Here is an 18,644-nt window from a genome sequence, read left to right as displayed (position 1 = left end):
AGATCCAATGACTACTTCTGTCTTTTCTTGTCATTTTCTAGAATGTTTGAAATCTGTTTGCTCTTTGCAGAATTCTGCAAAGTAATGACACATCACCAGAATTTCTAAAATTCTCCATATTTTAAAATAAAGCATCTAGCATTATAAATGGATCACAATAAATAATAAATTTTACCATCTTCATGAAAATTTTCATTACAAAATAAAAAAAACAGAGGGTATATTAATAAAATATTTTTCACATCTTAAGAGGTAACCAACATTTAAAACTTCAGATACAAAGCAATTTTTAAACATTATTCTGCTTCTTAGAAAATAACTGAATTTTTTTTTCCAACAATAAAAAATTACCTACTGTGAAATATTAATGAAGAATTTATTACTGTAACCCATTAAAATATATTACAAAGTTCCCACTAACTTTATCTGAGTCTGGATTTTGTCCTTTGATAACAAAGCTCTAGGAGAAGGTTATGACATCAAATAGAAATTATTGATTTTATCTTATCAGTTTTATCACTTTGTATTTCTCAAATGAAGACAAGATTCTGACTGGTCAATGGAAATGGAAAGCTGATGGGGTCAGCTGTTAACTCCCACCCTGCTTGGGCAGTACCATTCAATGAAAACACAGATCAAACTTTATTTTCCCAGCAGGTTTATATACAGAAGTCTATAGAGGGTGGACAATCTTCACAAAAAGATTTTTCTTAACATACTGCTTAAATGGGTCTTCTGATATTTGCAATTTGTAAATTACTAAATGTCAATTTGAGTTTTGCAGATGCAGAATCTTGCACTGGAAAAATTATTGATTTAAAACTGTACCCCTGTATTTTTATGCTGTAGAGTTTGTGTTTACATAGTTCCTTTGAGACTTCAAAATATTGGGCTAGTTTAATCTCTTCTGTGCTTATGTGCACCACCACAGACTCTGAGCCATTTCAGGCTTACAGCAGTACCTCTGAATGTTAAAAGTTAATATATTTGTGTTCTACTAACACCACAAGGGCTCACAGTGTAAGAAGTTATGCCATTAACTGGAAGCCCAGGCTCTCAGCCATGTGTAACCAGGCCAAATCCAGCAGTGTGCTGCTATCACCATCTATTGGTTGGCTCTGGGGGTGTCAAAATCAAACCATTTCCAGAACGGAGCTAAAGCTAATTAGCAAAACTGACAAATGCAACAGAAGAATTAATAAGAAACACTGAGTTAAGACTCTCAAATTCAAGTCATGAAGTGAGAGTGATTTAAAAGTCCACTTAAGGGTATGCACAGGAATGAGCAAGAAATGTGTCCCGCTCTTTCTGCTTATCGGGAGGGAGATTATTGCACAAGAACAGAAACATCTGAGAGAGAAATGGATCCCTAATCTAGTAACATAAATAAACTCATTTCTGACAATCCATTTCAAGGACTTAATCTAAATTGCCAAGGTAATTAGCCTCGTTTACTGAGGCTTGCCCTATTAACTTTATCTGGCATTTTAAGAAGGCAAAATATTTCCAGTATCAGGGAATACATAATCACAATAAATGCATTTACCCCCTCACTCTGAACTGCCGTATGATGCTGAAGCTGCAATAGAGAAAAGAATTAGATGTGTGTCAAGATGAAAACATTGACAGGGAAGACCAAGAAGTCTGTGGTCCGTTTCAAACAAGCAGGATTTTGTAGGGATCAGCAGCATCCAGCATGGCCAGAACACTGGGACAACGCAGGTAGGATTTGCCCAAACAGGATGGATGGATATGGGATGCTGTTTGTACTGTCTGCACCTTGCAGCTTGCCAAATAATGAGCAGTCAGTTCTGAAGGAGTGCAGGCTACTCTATATATATGACAGCAAATACTGCACTTGGCAGGGAATTCAGTAGGGTGCTTTCCAAGCTTAAAAGGGCTTTCTGGGACTGTTTCTGACCCCATTCAATTCAATTCTTTGTAGCATGGCTTCCTTCCAGGAGTTTCAACATGCCATTCATTCAGGGAAATGCACTTTAAGTCAATGGTAGGTTTGCTTGCATAAGAAGTATGAGCTCTGTCTCTAGTACCCATTAATCTTGGGAAGTCAGCTTCTGTGCAATCTATTTTAAAACTACTTTCCAACAGTGCACTGGCATAGTGCACACACAGGAGGGGTGATATTTTGTGAGAGCTCTGGGTCTGGGTTCCCAGTGAGAGGGTTGCTTTGTGTTTTGTTGGGTTTTTTTTTTCCTTATACAATTCAGAATTATATTGATGAGAAATTGTACAGTTTTCATCTTACTTTTTTAAAATTAATTTGCTACAAAAATATTTATATAAACACTGTTAAACTATATTTTTAAATTAATCAGATACAGGCAAGAATAGTAGTCTTGTCAATTACCAATGTATAAAGAATCTAATATTTTCTGGTTATTGCAGTTTCCTTTGATTTGGAATTTATAAAGGGCTTTCTGCCTCTAAAGGACATTATACCACAGAATACCTGAAAGAGTAGGAAAGCAGCATGGGAGAGGCAAGAGAGATTTCAAGAGAACACAAGGCATGTGCCTATCATTGCTAACACAGCTTATCGGGCTTCTTTCCCTTCATCCCAGAATCTCTTGCTGAATCAGGGTCTGACTACACACAGAACACTGGGATAACAAAGGGCAGGAAACTCCATCACGCTGACTTGCTCCAGAGCACCCAAGGAACGGAAATCATTCTAAATAAAGAGTCAGACCAGGATGAGCTTAGTGAGCTGTAACAACAGTGATCATTCATGGGAGAAGCAGATTCTTTGTTTGAAGAGGTTGTCAGACTCTGGCCCAAATTGTTCAGCCCCTCTTTCTTCCCAAGGGGTGGGACCGAGTGCCTCCCATTCCCACCAAGCTCTTGGAAACACCACTGTCCCAGGAGCAGGGCTCCAGCCTGGGGAGGGATCTGCAATCCCACCTAGACAATGAACCAAAGTCTGCCTGCTCGCAGATCATTCCTGAGCAGCAAACAGGGCTGGATTTGTCATGGAGGAGCATTCACTTGGAATCATTCACTCTGCTTGGCACACTGCTTGTAATGCTCCATAATTACTTATGACTGACCAATTATTTAAGTGTTAACACCATATATAGTCAATCTGGCTGCCTTTGGTGTCACACATTTAATGTACTGCACTTCTCCATTTCCCTTAACGATGCCAAGTAAATTAACATCAAGGTTTCTGCCTGCTAGTTTGCTCAGACATGTCTTCTTAGATATATTTTAAACCAGTCCTAACATTTTAATGGAATACAATTATTATAATGAGAAACCCATTATAGAGATGAGATTGAGGTCATATTAGGAAAACATTTCCCTCATTAGTTATTGTATGCACTGAAGTCTGTTGTTTGAAAGAGACAAAGATTTTTTGCAAACCAAAATAAATATAAAATATTTATGCAAGCAAAACTAAGTAAATCTAGTGTGGAAGCATTTCTGTTTAGAAATCAGATCTGAGGCAAAACACTTTATATGTATATTCACAGTGACTTTGAGAAACTCCTAATGCAGTTCTGCAGGTATTCAGTCCTGAGAGGAAAAATGGAGGAGCTCTGAATTCCCCTTTTAATCTATCCTGGGTTCTATTTTGTACATCTGTCAAACCACATAACATTTCTTATGTAATGTGGGCCTACAAAAAGCAGTTTTTATTTCCAGCTGGCACATTTCTGCACTCAAATGCTCAGCCATAATTTAGTTATTGGCTCTCTATATGCGGATTGTTTATTTATTTTACAAACTTGCACAGAAAATGCAACTGTACACTAAACCATTAGTATTCTGTTGGGAAGATTTGTGTTTTGTGTTGGAGGCAGTTCACACTAAATTCAAGGTCTTAATACTCCTTTGAGGCTTCTGAAGCCCCATGGCAACTCTTGAAAAGACTTTTATTTCTTCAGCATATGTAAATTGGATAGGGTGAAGTCAATGTGATTTAAAGCTAACATCTCTTCAAGAACTCAGATGAGACAAAGGTTTTATTAAATGAAATAACAGAGGAAATTGTCGTTCCACATTTCAATGTAATATGGTCATAAAAATGGAAAATAATATTTAGTGAAATTAAAAGTGCAGGCTTGAAATTTACATTGCTCTTAATCTACGTCTTTGCTTTTCACTTAATTTATCTGACATGCCCCAGTCCTTCCAGGGGAATTTACAGCATGAGATCTCTTGGATATAAGGATATTAGCAAGACTGCACTGGGGCACACACTGACTTAGGCAACAACATTTTTGCTGTATTAATTAGGCAGACATAATAGCAAATTTTAAAAGAAGAGTTAAAGTTTGTATCTCATGCAGATCCTTGCCTATGCTTATAATTAAGTGAAATATTTATATTCACATACCCTCTAGTGTTACTTGAAAAGTTTCAGAAGGGAAAAAAATACAGTTTTCATAAAGTTTTAGTCTGAAAAATAGATTTGGCTTCAAATTATTTTTGTTTCAAAAGTGAGTCCACTTAACATTTACTGTGATATCTATTTTAAATGGCACTACATTGGGGCTTAACAAGGTGTTCTGTTGGTCAAGAGCTGGTCTATGACCTGTGCCAGGTTATTTGTGCCATAAAATTCTGTCATCTTGTCTCGGGATCTCTCGCTGGTCAGATACGTTGGAAAGTCTCTTTTCCCAGCCCTGTGGTCAAAGAAGGAGTCAGAGCTCTTCATTTCTTCGTCTCAAGGTTGTTTATTGTTCCTTATCTATAAAATATTTTCTCCTGCCCTGCCGAGGTCCATCCAGCAGGACAGTTCCAGGCACTCTGTCTGCCCCCAGGGATGTGTTATGTCTTTATACTAAAAACTATGTATACAATATTCACAATTACTTTCCAATACCTATCACCTATGTTGGACAGTGAGCTTCTACTCTAGACCAATTTAAAAGTGCCACCATCACAACAGAAGATGGAGGCCAAGAAGAAGAAGGAGAAAGGCTGGACACACCCAGATTTCTCCATCTTGCCCCCTGAACCCCCATTCTAAAAACCCCCAAATCTACTTTTTCACCCCATGATAAATTCACTATCATTCTACTTAAACTGTCATGGCTTGCAGATCTTCATCTAAGGTTGGTAACTTGCTCCATGGGTCATAATCAAAACCACAGGGGCATTTTGGGCTCTGTACCAGGGTCTCTGAGCCCCCTGGCAGGAGTCTGGGCTGCTCAGGACAGCCAGAGGGATGTCCTGGCTTCCAACAATCTTGTGCATTCATACTTAACTGTTTGGAGTTCAAAATATTGCGTTACATGATAAAGTGTTTTAGTTTTCCAATTTGAAAAATCTAGGGAAGAGAGGGGAAAAGAAATGTAAAACTTCTTTACGGCTATTTCAGCATTAATTAATACTTTTCAAGTGAGGCGCGAGCACTGACAGTACAACCACTATGAATGTGAGACAAGGAAGTTTCACTCTTGTAGTCTTTTAGATTGTAAGAGGTAGCAATACAAAGCACTGGATCAGAGGGTTTAAGGACTCCAGTTTATGCCTTTTTAACCCTCCCTGAACATTTTCACATCTCCCTTCTATCAGCAGACAGGGTAAATTTTAATGAAATGGAGAAAATTGCATATAAAGGCTCCCCTTTACACAGACTCCCCCTCATCCAGTAATATATCAAACTATGGATCTCAGCGCCAAATCTATTAATACAAACCTGCAATTCTGGAGCAGCTTTAAAAAATATAGCCTTCAGTATTTAATTCATAGGAACAGCATTTAAATATACTTTTAGTTTAGCTTTTATTTAAGAAGCATGAGGTGTTCTGCATGAGGTGCAGAACACTAAGATAAAAAAACCTCTCAGGATGAACTAGAGCTTGTTCACTAAGAGGAACTCTGCTTCAAGTGCTAAGTGTGTTTTTTAATGCACATGAACTACCCTTGTCCAGGTATGATCATATAAATCATGGAAAACAGGGCTTAGAGTAACTTAAATCAATCCTGCCTTTTCAAGAATCGAATCAGGCCACTTGAATTCTTTGGATCATCCCATTGCCTTCTGAGGACACCTAATGGCAGGGCTTGATTCTGAGAATGCTTCAGTGTGTGATATTAATTCAGATTTCCATTTATCCCATTGTTTCTGTCCTTTATATTGGACAAAACAAGTACCACTTCTTTAGATTTATCTTTTTTTCATCAGTTACTGACAAATAACAGTGGAGATTTATCTTAGAAGTTAAATTTATCCTTCCAAAATAGCAACCACTTTTCCCCTCTGTTGAGACAGAAAAAAATAACTCTTGTGATTTTTTTAATTTTTTTTTTATTTTATTGTTGCTTTTAATTCCCTGCATAGATTTTGATTACCTAGAATAAAACAAGTTCATTCGGTCTCTTAACATTGTTACTTCCCATGGACAAATGAACAATTCCAGATTATTTGCACCAGCTCACATTTCAAAATAATGTTTGTTCCTCATACTTGAATGGCACAGGAGGACAGATTGCTTAGAACAGTGGGAGAAATCAAATAAATTGATTAATTGTTCCTAATATAGAAAGAGATAGATTTGGCTCAGCTCTTCACAACTGGTTCTGAAAATGAATGGAATCAAGCCCTACAGTGCAGCTGCTTACAAAGTGCAATGAAAAGATCACAGAAGTGTCACAGACATGTTTTATGAAAAATCCTTAGGAATTTTTTCTCCTGAGAAGCCAAGAGGCCTCAGGAACAAAATGTAAACAATGGTTATCTGCTGCTGTGGAATGCAACAGGTGGATCTGTGATTGGCCTCATGTGGTTGTTTCTAATTAATGGCCAATCACACTCAGCTGGCTCAGACTCTGTCCGAGACTCAAGCTTTTGTTATCATTCCAGGAAGATCCTGGTAATTATAGACCAATCAGCCTGACCTCAGTACCTGGCAAAATAATGGAACAGTTTATATTAAGTGCCATCACAAAGAATTTACAGGATGGCCAGGGTATCAGACCCAGTCAGCATGGATTTAGGAGAGGTAGGTCATGTTTAACCAACTTGGTCACCTTTTATGACCAGGTAACCCACCTAGTGGATGCAGGAAAGGCTGTAGATGTTGTTTATTTGGATTTCAGCAAGGCCTTTGACACTGTCTCCCACAGCATACTCCTAGACAAGCTGGCAGCCCGTGGCTTGGACAGGAGCACTCTTTGCTGGATTAGGAACTGGCTGCATGGCCGGGCCCAGAGAGTGGTGGTGAATGGTGCTGCATCCAGCTGGCGACCAGTCACCAGTGGTGTCCCTCAGGGGTCTGTGCTGGGGCCAGTTCTGTTTAACATTTTTATCGATGACATGGATGAGGGTTTAGAGTCTTTCATTAGCAAATTTGCAGATGACACTAAGCTGGGAGCATGTGTCGATCTGTTAGGGGGACAGAGGGCTTTGCAGAGGGACTTGGAACGGTTGGATGGATGGGCAGAATCTAATGGGATGAAGTTCAATAAGTCCAAGTGCCGAGTCCTGCACTTTGGCCACAATAACCCCCTGCAACGTTATAGGCTGGGGACAGTGTAGCTGGACAGTGCTCAGGTGTAAAGGGACCTGGGGGTGCTGGTTGACAGTTGGCTGAACATGAGCCAGCAGTGTGCCCAGGTGGCCAAGAAGGCCAATGGCATCCTGGCCAGAATCAGGAATGGTGTGGCCAGCAGGAGCAGGGAGGTCATTCTTCCCCTGTACTCGGCACTGGTGAGTCCTCACCTTGAGTATTGCGTCCAATTCTGGGCCCCTCAGTTTAGGAAGGACGTTGAGATGCTTGAGCGTGTCCAAAGAAGAGCAACGAGGCTGGTGAGGGGCTTGGAACACAAGCCGTATGAAGAACGACTGAGGGAGCTGGGGTTGTTCAGCCTGGAGAAAAGGAGACTCAGAGGTGACCTTATCACTCTCTTCAGCTTCCTGAGGGGTGGCTGTGCTGAGCTGGGCATTGGTCTCTTTCTCTGGGCAACAACAGACAGAACAAGAAGACACAGTCTCAAACTGCGCCAAGGGAGATACAGGCTAGAATTAAGGAGGAAGTTTTTCACAGAGTGATCAAATACTGGAATCATCTACCCAGGGAGGTGGTGGAGTCACCATCCCTCGATGTGTTTAAAAAAAGACTGGATCTGGCACTTGGTGCCATGATCTAGTTGAAGTGTTAGAAGATGGGTTGGACTCAATGATCTTAAAGGTCTCTTCCAACCTAGAAATTCTGTGATTCTGTGATTCTATGATTCCTTTTCTATTCTTAGCTAGCCTTCTGATGAAATCCTTTCTTCTATTCTTTTAGTATAGTTTTAATATCATATATATAAAAAAAAAATAAATCAAGCCTTCTGAAACATGGAGTCAACATTCTTGTCTCTTCCCTCATCCTAAGACCCCTGCGAAGACTGCCACACAGAAGTACAGAATTACTTGGGTTGGAATGGACCTTAAAGCCCATCCAGTGCCACCCCTGCCCTGGCAGGGGCACCTTCCACTGTCCCAGGCTGCTCCAAGCCCCAGTGTCCAACCTGGCCTTGGGCACTGCCAGGGATCCAGGGGCAGCCCCAGCTGCTCTGGGCAAATACAGAAAATATATAAAATATATACAATAGTAAAACAGTCACAGCCTAAATGATGATCCTGAGCCTTCAGACAGGTAAGAAGAAATGGAAAAATCCAGCACTCTGAAAATTCTAGGCCTTAAAAGCATAAGAAATTCCTCTAGAAAGCAACCACTGTATTATGGAGAGTGCAATGTATTTTTTTAGGTTATGACGATTTGTTAAATCTTTTTTAAAACTTACAGGTCAGTTCCTATTTAAAATAGAAGTGGATATATTTTAATTAAGTGCTCCTTCAATTATGGGACGTGAAGCCTTTTGTAGAACATACAAATTTGTTTGGTTGGTTTTGAATATTAAATGATTTGGGGTTCACTTAAGGATTGTATACAGTGGCCAAATTGTGCAATTTTTACAATAAAAAATATTTCAGCTTTCAAAACAATGGAAAGTTGTAGCTTTCTATTCCAACCAAAATCCTCTTATTCCATTCTTCTGCAGTTCAGTTTTGTGGGTTTGGTAAATCATTCCCATGTGGGCTGGCTGCAATCACTTGGCCTGATATCTACACTATGTCCCCTTAAAATTTAATGCATGATGGTGGAGGACAAGTGTGAAGAGTAACAGCAGCACAGAGAAATAGCAACACATATTTGAAGATAGTTAAAGAGATTATTTCCTTATCATGACAGCAAAATGGCGTTATGCATTGTATATTCATTATCATTCTGCAAGTTCAGAAGACCATCTTTCCCCTCTCCTGAGCACGTATATTTTACATTGATTTCTGGTTCCCATGTCCCAGCACAACGTGAATTTCAACATAATTTCAGCACTGAAAAAAAGATCAACACTATGCTAGTGAGATGGTGTGATTTTTTGTGAGCTGCTGAGTATTACGTGTTTATGGCTGAGGTAAATCTGACTGCTCACCTACAGAGATGAGGGTGCTTTGGATAAAACAATTTTCTTCAAAGTGCGCTGTCCTTACATAATGAATTTTTTACCATTGTTTATATTGATCCTTGGCCATTTCACTGTCTGACTACAAATATTTCTTTCCCAGAGCCACAACTCTTAAATATTTTATAGAACAAAAAGAGTTATCCTGTTAAGTTTTTTCAGCCACTTACTGAAAGAATTCTGCTCTTCTGTGCAGATCAAAGGGAAAACAAAGTAAATCCCAGAATCACTGACATTGGACAAGCCCTCCCAGCCCATGGAGTCCCAGCTGTGCCCGATGCCCACCCTGTCCCCAGAGCCCTGAGTGCCACCTGCAGCCCTTCCTGGGACACCTCCAGGGATGGGCACTGCAAACCCCCCTGGGCAGCCCCTGCCGAGGCCTGAGCCCCCTTTCCATGGGGAAATTCCTGCTGTGCCCACCCCGAGCCTGCCCTGGCCCAGCCTGAGGCCGTTCCCTCTGCTCCTGTCCCTGTTCCCTGGAGCACAGGCCGACCCCCAGGCTGTGCCCTCCTGGCAGGAGCTGTGCAGAGCCACAAGGGCCCCCTGAGCCTCCTTTGCTCCAGGCTGAGCCCCTTCCCAGCTCCCTCAGCCCCTCCTGGGGCTCCAGCCCCTTGCCCAGCTCTGTCCCTTCCCTGGACATGCTCCAGTCCTTCAAGATCTCTCTGGCCAGGAGTCCCAGAACTGGAGCCCCAAGATCCCTCAGCAGAGCCAACACAGGGAGCCCTGGTCCTTTGGGCCACACCAATGGCTGGGACAAGCCAGGTGCCATTGACCTTCTTGCTGTCTGGCCACATGCTGGCCCCTCATGTCCAGCCTCTGTCACCAGCACCCCCAGGCCTTTCCCACCAGCAGCTTTTCAGCCCCTCTGCCCCAGCCTGGAGCACTCATGGAGCTGTTGTGACCCCAGGGCAGGACCTGGCATTTGTGCCTGTTGTCCCTCACACCATTGACATCATCCCATGGATCTAGCCTGTTCAGATCCCTCTGCAAAGCCTTTCTGCTCTCCAGCAGGTCTACACTCCTGCCCAAATACTTCAGGAATGCTTCAGAATGCCATGTAAAGGCTATCTTTTCAGTTTCTCTTCTGCAACTTCACTTCCCTTGCCATTACCCATGTCTGGGAATACCTGGCTGATATCCCACACCTGCCATCCACACAGGAGTGAGGAGGACATGAAGGATTATTATGAAATTCTCACCATAAAGTCAATAGCCTAAGCCTTGAGCAAGGCCAGAGTTGAAGTGTTGCTGGTAGATTTATGCCTTCATCCAGCTTAAATAATAGTTTTCTGAGGCTGCGAGAAATTACGGAACTTCATTAAAGCTGCCATCATGGACAAATTTTGCATGAACGCTGAGTGCTTGATGGATGATGCAGTATATGCTTAAGTGCAATGTCTGATTTAGAGCTCAAACCTTTTGTAGTACACTCCATGAAAATAAAATATTTCATGCCACTGTGTTTTGGACTCTATATTTTTGACAATATGTTTCATGCCTCATTTGCCACCAAAGTAATGAGATTTTAGTCAGTGTTCAAAGACTGACTTCCCATTTTTCATGGCAAAACCCCAAATGGGTTATTTTTCTACACTAGTGTACTGCTAGTTCATTGAAGCCCTGAAGTATATGTGGACCTTGAGGCAGCCAAAGTGTAAAACATTGACTTCACAACACAGAGAAGACAAGAAGCAAAAACTCTGATCAATGATTGAAGCTGCCCATTGGTTCCAAGGATATGGTGTCCCATTTATATTTTTTCCAAAATATCAAGATGCACTGATACACTGATAGAAAGCTTATCAGAAAACAACTTCTTGAATATCCAAATATAAAAATATAGGTCATAGAACATTTGTTAAGTGTTGAATTATTTTTCTCTCCAAATCTCGTTCTGCTTTTCCTAAGACACATGGGAAAATGTGAATTGTGAAACAACCCAGAAAGCATTGCATGAAGCATTGATATTTCCCTCCTTTTTCACAGAATAAATTATACCTCAAACAATTCTTTCACTGAGCATTGAAATCAATATATTTCAATATGTCTATACATATGTCCTGTCAAAAGACTGAACAGTCTTTTTTATTTGAAGACATGAAAGACAGAGGATTTTCTGACACTTTTACAGCTCTTACCATGCAAATTCTAGCATGGTCTTTTACAATGCACACATATAGTCCTACCACAAAATTCTTAATATAAAGATAGGAGGAAAGTGAATACAGTGGGACAAAAAACAGGAAGACTAGAATCGCCTCTAATCCATCAGGTTTGCCTTAGAGTGCTTAACAAGGCATTTGCCCAAACTGTAATCAACAGTACCAACATTTAAATTTCTAGTTTGAACAGGTATGGACTGAAATACTAAGTGGAGTACAAACATTAGAGAACAAGTTAAAAATCCAGTTTTGTGCTGTAGCCAGGCCAGCCATTACTGAATAATCTGACTTAAAGCAGCACTTTAACCACTTCGTGCTGTACAGAGCCAGGAAAAGCACAAGAGATGCAAGAGATGTATGAGATGCTTTAAAAAATATATGTCAAAATAACAAAAATTGATTGCATGACCTGCCTTTTGTACATTATGGACTATAACACAGTATTAGGAGAAAAGGAACTGCCTGGTTTCAAAAGGAAGGTGTGAGCACTGTGGAAGGCTCTGACACTTCAAGAAAAGGCTACTAATCATTGTTAAGAAAGGCCAAATACTGCAAGCTCATTGTAATCATTGTTAAGAAAGGCTAAATACTGCAAGCTCAAATAAATTAGCAGACATCAACTGTAAAAAATAATGAATATAAATTTAAGAAAAGTTTTAGTGGCAGTTCCAATGTGTCAGCTTCTTCAACCCGCATTGGAAATGGCCAAACCTCAGGCATATGATCACATGCCACAACCTTATTATTACTGGGCTTTTTGCAATACACCACACCTAAGCATAACTTTTGCATTCCAATTTGAACCCATTCCAGCACTGGGTGAGATAAATCCCTTGCATTAGAAGGACTCTACATTGACAAAGACTAAAATCACAACCTGATTTGAGGACACACCACAGTGACACTGATTTTGGAGGCTAAAAGCTTATTCTAGAGCATTCCCTTCTGCATAGCTATGCAGGAAAAACATGGTATTGCTTTCCCCTGACTATTAAGGATGTTAGGGTGTGCAGGACTCCAGGACAAAGCAAGAGGGGAAACTAGAATTAACAACCAAACTGGCACCTGAGCTGCAGCTAAACTTTGTGGAATTATATTTGTAGCATGTTCCCTGTTCTCTCCTCGTTCAGGGATAGGCACCATTCCCCTATATCCCACTGCAGCAGTGCACTGTAAGCTGGATATAGGGATAGGATCCTAGAGTGGCTGAGGATAAAACAGAGTAAGACTGTGGAGCTGTCTAGCCTCTCCCAGCCATTCCAGCATAACCCATGCCCATCTGTTCCCTTTCATGCTGCAGTCCAGAGGGAAGCAGATGGGACCTACTCTGGTCTCTTCTTCTGAAACTCATATTCATTATAACCTAATTTTTAGAATTACAGTCTTGCTGTCAGCAATGCTGCTCAACCAATTTTCTTCCTTTCTACTGAAGCAAAAATAAACGTTACAATAATAGGCTATGCCTGTAAGGGTCAAAATATTAAAGAGACACTAACAAGTGAACCGTCTTCTCATCCCTGGAAGCAATCTTGTTTCCATTCCAAGCCTGGGACTGGATCTGGGCATGACTCCCTAACATGTGGTGTGGCTGATGCTCCTCTGATATTTTTCAGCAAAAATAGAGGAGAAAATGTTTTTGCTACTGTGTAAGGGGCTGCTGCTTGTTGCTCTGGCTGCCAGATCGCCGGCTCTGCTCCTTCCTGACATTCTGCTTTCAGGGAAGCACTGTCTCAAACACTTGGCTATTTCACCAGGACTTGTGTTTAATAGGACTTTAATGTTTTGCTTTTCCAACAGCATTAAAAGATTCCACAGAAAAATCACTGGATGGAGAAACAGTGGTGTTTTCTGCTTGTGGGTGTGAGTCTAGGTCTGTTCTTTAAATTCATTCCATTCCATTCCATGACAACTGCATGGTCTCAGTGTATGATGTCCCCCTTTGTCTTGGTTTGAAAAGACAGAGGTCTGCTAAGGAAGGCAAGAGCTGGTCTTGAAATGGAAAATGTAAACTCCCTCCCTCTGAAGTATTATAATTTTGAAATATAATAATTTGAAAGGTGTTCTCAGGCAAAGATATGGGAGTAAGAATAACAGTTCTATATTAGAAAAAAAATATGCAGTAATACAAAAGAACACTGACAGAGTCAGAATATGACTTGATATGCTGTTGGTCAGGATATTGGTGGCAGTCTGATTAAATGGTGGCTGCAGTCCTGGAGTAACAGATGTAGTTCTGTTGAAACAGTGAGCTTGTATAAAGGATGTAATTTTCCTCTGAAGGTCCAGTGGTGGTGTCTTCCTCCTGGAATCCAGTGGGAAAAGGTTGTCCTGGTGTTCCAAATGTCATATTATATGCAGGTAGGAATGCTTGACTCCTCCGCCTGGGTGGAGCATCTCCCCATGGGATGATGTAATTTCATCGGTCTTGCAGTGACACTCAATGGCCCATTAACAGAAGATATCTCCTGGAGGGAGGATGGTCAAGGGAGAGATAAAGCAAACTGCCCCGCCTGGTTTTAACAGCTGTCCTATTAACAGCAGATAACAGCCCCACGTCTAACAGATGGCACTAGAATACACACCCTGGCCACATCTTGCATTTGCAACCTAAGACACCCTTCCTCTTTGTCCTGGAACTGAGCATACAGTGATGTTCTCCTGCCATTTCAATAACAAGTTTTGCACTCTATTTTTCATTTGGTTTCTTCTTTTGTCAGGGTAGAAAGAAGGTAATACCATCAGCTATTCTTTTCCTCCTGTGCTGAGTAAAAACTGAGTAAAAACTCAATTTTTTTTGAGTAAAAACTCAAGGAAATAATTTAGTATTAAAATTTTTGCAAACAGAAAATACTCAAATCTGATGACTGACACTATTTGTTGGAACATATCTGATCATAAGTATCTATGAAACGTTTTACTTTTAGTATTTCCTTCTCTTATGCTGTGGGAATGTGCTGATTCAGGCATAGGTAATTGCCCATTAAAATAGATTTGTTGGTCCTATGTCAGATCAGTTCAGGTTCTACCACTGTCCTGTGGAACTTGCATTTCAAAAAGCCAACGCAACCTTCTACTGATCATTCCTACACAGGTCAACATGAAATAGATGAAAACAAATCATGATGGAAGAGACACACGACAGACAAATGTTCACCCTTCTCCTGTTATCTTGAGGGCATAACAGGGAATCTGTGGCTGTGAATGAACAGAATTTTCCTTCTGTGCTCATCCCTGTGTGACTGGAGAGCTGTGGAACAGGAGAACAGGGCATAAATAGGTAACAAGGATAAACAGGGAGAAATGCTAGCAGACAGTCAGAAGTGCAGCTGATTAGAAAAGCTCCCATGACTTCCCTGTGCATCGCCTCAATCCGACCTACAGTCATGACACATTTTTCACACTGCTGCATCTTAAGCATCAGCCCGGCTGATTAATTCCTTTCTGTTGTCCTGACATATTTCCCTAGCCTGATCTTTTTTAAGTGGGCAGAAAAACTAAAATATTGAAGAAGTCCAGAGTGACACAATTCCAGAATCCTGCCTTTCATCTCTTTGCAATGGAATACAAAAAGACTTCACAAATTATAGGTCTTTTCTTTGTGCATTTTTTTTTCCTTTTGAATTTGACCTCAGGTTCAGAACATGTCTTTATGCCTTCTGGTAACCTTGGTCATTGTCTAGGAGGATGCAGAATCTTAAACATTCCTCCTTCCCCCAAGAAAGCTGGCAAAGGTTGCAGCCTGTTCCATATACATGAGGCACTGCGTGTAGTACTGATGAATCAGGCACACACAGTCCCACTCTTGCCAACAGGCAGCAGTGGTTATCACTTTCCTTTCACACTGCATAAGTAAATTATTTATTACAAGTTCAATTGAATTTTAAAATGCAAAACAATATATTAGTTGCCTTAACTTGTGATTCTAATTTAATTGGGTTTTCTCCCCCTGTTTATGTATTCAAATGAAAGGAATTGAAAAGAATATTGAGGAAGTATTTAAAAATAAAGCAGTGATACAGCACACGGTTTGTTGCTGGAGTGGAAAAATCCCAATTTACAACATGTGATCTTGCACCACATGAAATTAGAGCATATCTAATACATATCCATATTTTGTTTTATACAATATATTTAGCTTCTCAAATAAATTAGAAGAGTGTTCAGAGCTCCTGCAGAATTCTCCTGCCCAACTGCACTATCAATTCTCCCATCCTCTCTCTTTCACTTCAGGGTTATTAATCTGTTTCTCTTTGAAGAAGTTGTATTAATATTTAATTGGAAAACTTCATAAAATGTTAGAAAAATATCACACCAAACACAGAGTAATGCCCAAGAGAGTAAACAGCAGGATTTGTGTTATGTAGTTTAGCTGCATGCATTTGCATTTGCATTTCCTTCGTCATTGACCTAAAAAAATTGCTCTCATTCTCACTGTTTACAGGAAATGTGGTTTTGTCTAAGGAAATTAAACCCATGGAAAAGATCCATCTAAGTTCCCATTTACCTTGGCCACTTTGGGATGGATGCCTAAAATCTATGGACTTGTTTTAAAGGCATAAAAGAAAAGCATCATTAAGTAACTCTTAGCAATTTGGGATACATTTCATTGCTAACAACCCTTCCTTTTGATTTAATATCTCCAAATTTTTAACACCAATGCACTATAACTCTGATATTCAAGGCATTTAAGTACTGAAGACTAAACCCTGATTAACCTGAAATTATTTGACTTATACATTTTGACAGAGAAGCATCACCAAAAACAAATAATTCAAAAGATTCTCTTTGAGATGAAAAAATTTATGGTCTATTCATGTGTAGCTTTTAATGCAATTCATGATTTGGACACATTTATGGTACATAGAGGCAGAGGGAGTATATTGCACTCATTAATGTATTTAATTAAATCATTGATAAACCCAGCATTCAGACTTTTGCTTTTACTTTAAAAACACATGATGTCAAGCATCACGATTTTTTTCATTGGATGAAAAAATCTACTTATGTATCCAACTGCTTGAATTTTAATGCCCATATTAACAATTTCATAAAATCAAAACATTTGTACACAGAATTTGCTTCTCAATGAAAATGTAGAACCCCACATCAAAGCAGTGACAGTTTTGTGTAACAAGTGAGGCATCAATCTTTAACACCAAGCAATCACCTTCTCAGCCAAGACCGTTTTTTCTTGATTTTGCAATCACTTAGATGTCACTCCAGAATTAACATCTGTGTCTGTGTAGTTTGAGCTTTTTCAAACACAGACCTTCCACTGATGTCTCAAGTGAGATCCTGCTCTATATCCCAAGTCCCACATGAGTACTTGTTCCAATTTTGAAAGTCCGAGCTGTATCTTTCCTTCTAAAAGAACTCTGTATTTGAGACAAGTACAGAATATGTAATAGAGGCTCTGTACAGATCCGCTTTGGCTTAGGAGGAGGATTTTATCTTTTTATCTTAACATTTCTTATTCTCTGCAGAGTAACTGAATGTGAAGTTCCACTTTCGCATGTACAAATTTCTCTCTCAGACCAGAGCAGAGTGAGAGAATAAATTCATCCCCTGCAATTCTCTTTGTTCAGCTTTTCCGCAATACTGTCCAATATAAATTGCCTTGTAATTGTTTTGGCCATTTTTTGGTGTAGAGTGATGCCTTAAGATTTTAGCCTTTACATTTTTCAAATCCTGTAGTGCATTAGGGCAAAACTCTAAACTTCATATAAAGTGTTAGCTACTGCCTACACATTTTGGTCAGACAAAACAATCACTCTAGGTTTGAAACTCAAGGACACCCTGCAGCCTTAGTCCAAAAAGTATAAACAAAAGTGACTTGGAGGGGAGCAAACTGGGAGAATATGACTTCATTAACTGAAGCTGTAATTGGAGGATTAACCCCTGATATATAAATAGACCAAACGTATATCTGTCTGAAAACTTGTGACCATCATCCATCTTGGGTGTAGCCCCTTGGGGAGGCTTTGTCTGCCCTTAATGTACCTGAAGGCCCTCCATTACATATATCCACTTTTATCCTTTTAACTTTGTCTGGCCTCAGTTTCTAGGTAAGCCCGAAAAAGGCATCAAGAGTGTATTTCACCCTCGTACTGCAGAAAGCCTTTAGTTTTACTGAGCAGCCTCTATTTTGAAACTCAGTAACAACAGATATACTTCACTAGGAACAGAATTCAAGTATCTAAAATTGACCTGCAAACCAACACTCTTTCAAGTTGGAACACCACAGTCAAGGCATTAAAAAATATAATCATGACATTTCAAAGACTATGGTTGTTCTTTGGGTTTTTTTGTTAGTTTGTTTTTTTGTTTTGTTTGGATTTTTTTAATTTCTCCAACTGCAATACAGGTGTTTGCAAAATACCTTAGAATTAAAGATACTTTTAAAGAAAAAAAGTACAGCTTTTCAAAGGGTAGTCAAAGCACTACTGTTTTATGATAGTGTAATTTCTTGCTTAGCCTTTGCTTTCTCCTTTATTTTTGTGTCTCTTTCTAAGAGTTGTTTTTCCTATTCGTTTATTAATTTTCTATTTTTTTCCCTTAGCAGCCATCAAAGATGTTTTTAAATTGTGCCATTGCAAACTAATTGTAACTGGTATGAAGAAAGAGAGAGATTTTCTGTGTTTAGAGAGCAGCAATTGATAAACAACGGACAGAAAGCAGAAAAAAATTGCTTTGTCCAGTTCCTGGTTTTGAACTGCTCTAAATTTTGCTCCTTTGTCATGTAAGTTACATCAATGTACAAGTTGCTTCTGAATTTGGACTGTCATTTTTTCCATAATCTTTGTTTAAAGGCTCAAATAAATCAGAGGGTGAACCTGTCCTCCCACAGTTTCCAGCATTTGGATTCCGTAATTCAAGTTGCCTCACTGGCATACTCTTGATAGTGTTCCTGCTAATACTTAAATTCATTGCTGTGATTCACTATTAGCAGACTGCCTTGAAGCTGATTTTTTTCCTCAAAGTAGCATCCAGCCTGTTGTG

This window comes from Camarhynchus parvulus, chromosome 11, assembly GCF_901933205.1.
Source record: "Camarhynchus parvulus chromosome 11, STF_HiC, whole genome shotgun sequence".
NCBI classification, from domain to species: Eukaryota; Metazoa; Chordata; class Aves; order Passeriformes; family Thraupidae; genus Camarhynchus; species Camarhynchus parvulus.
Note: the sequence above shows the minus strand (reverse complement) of the source record.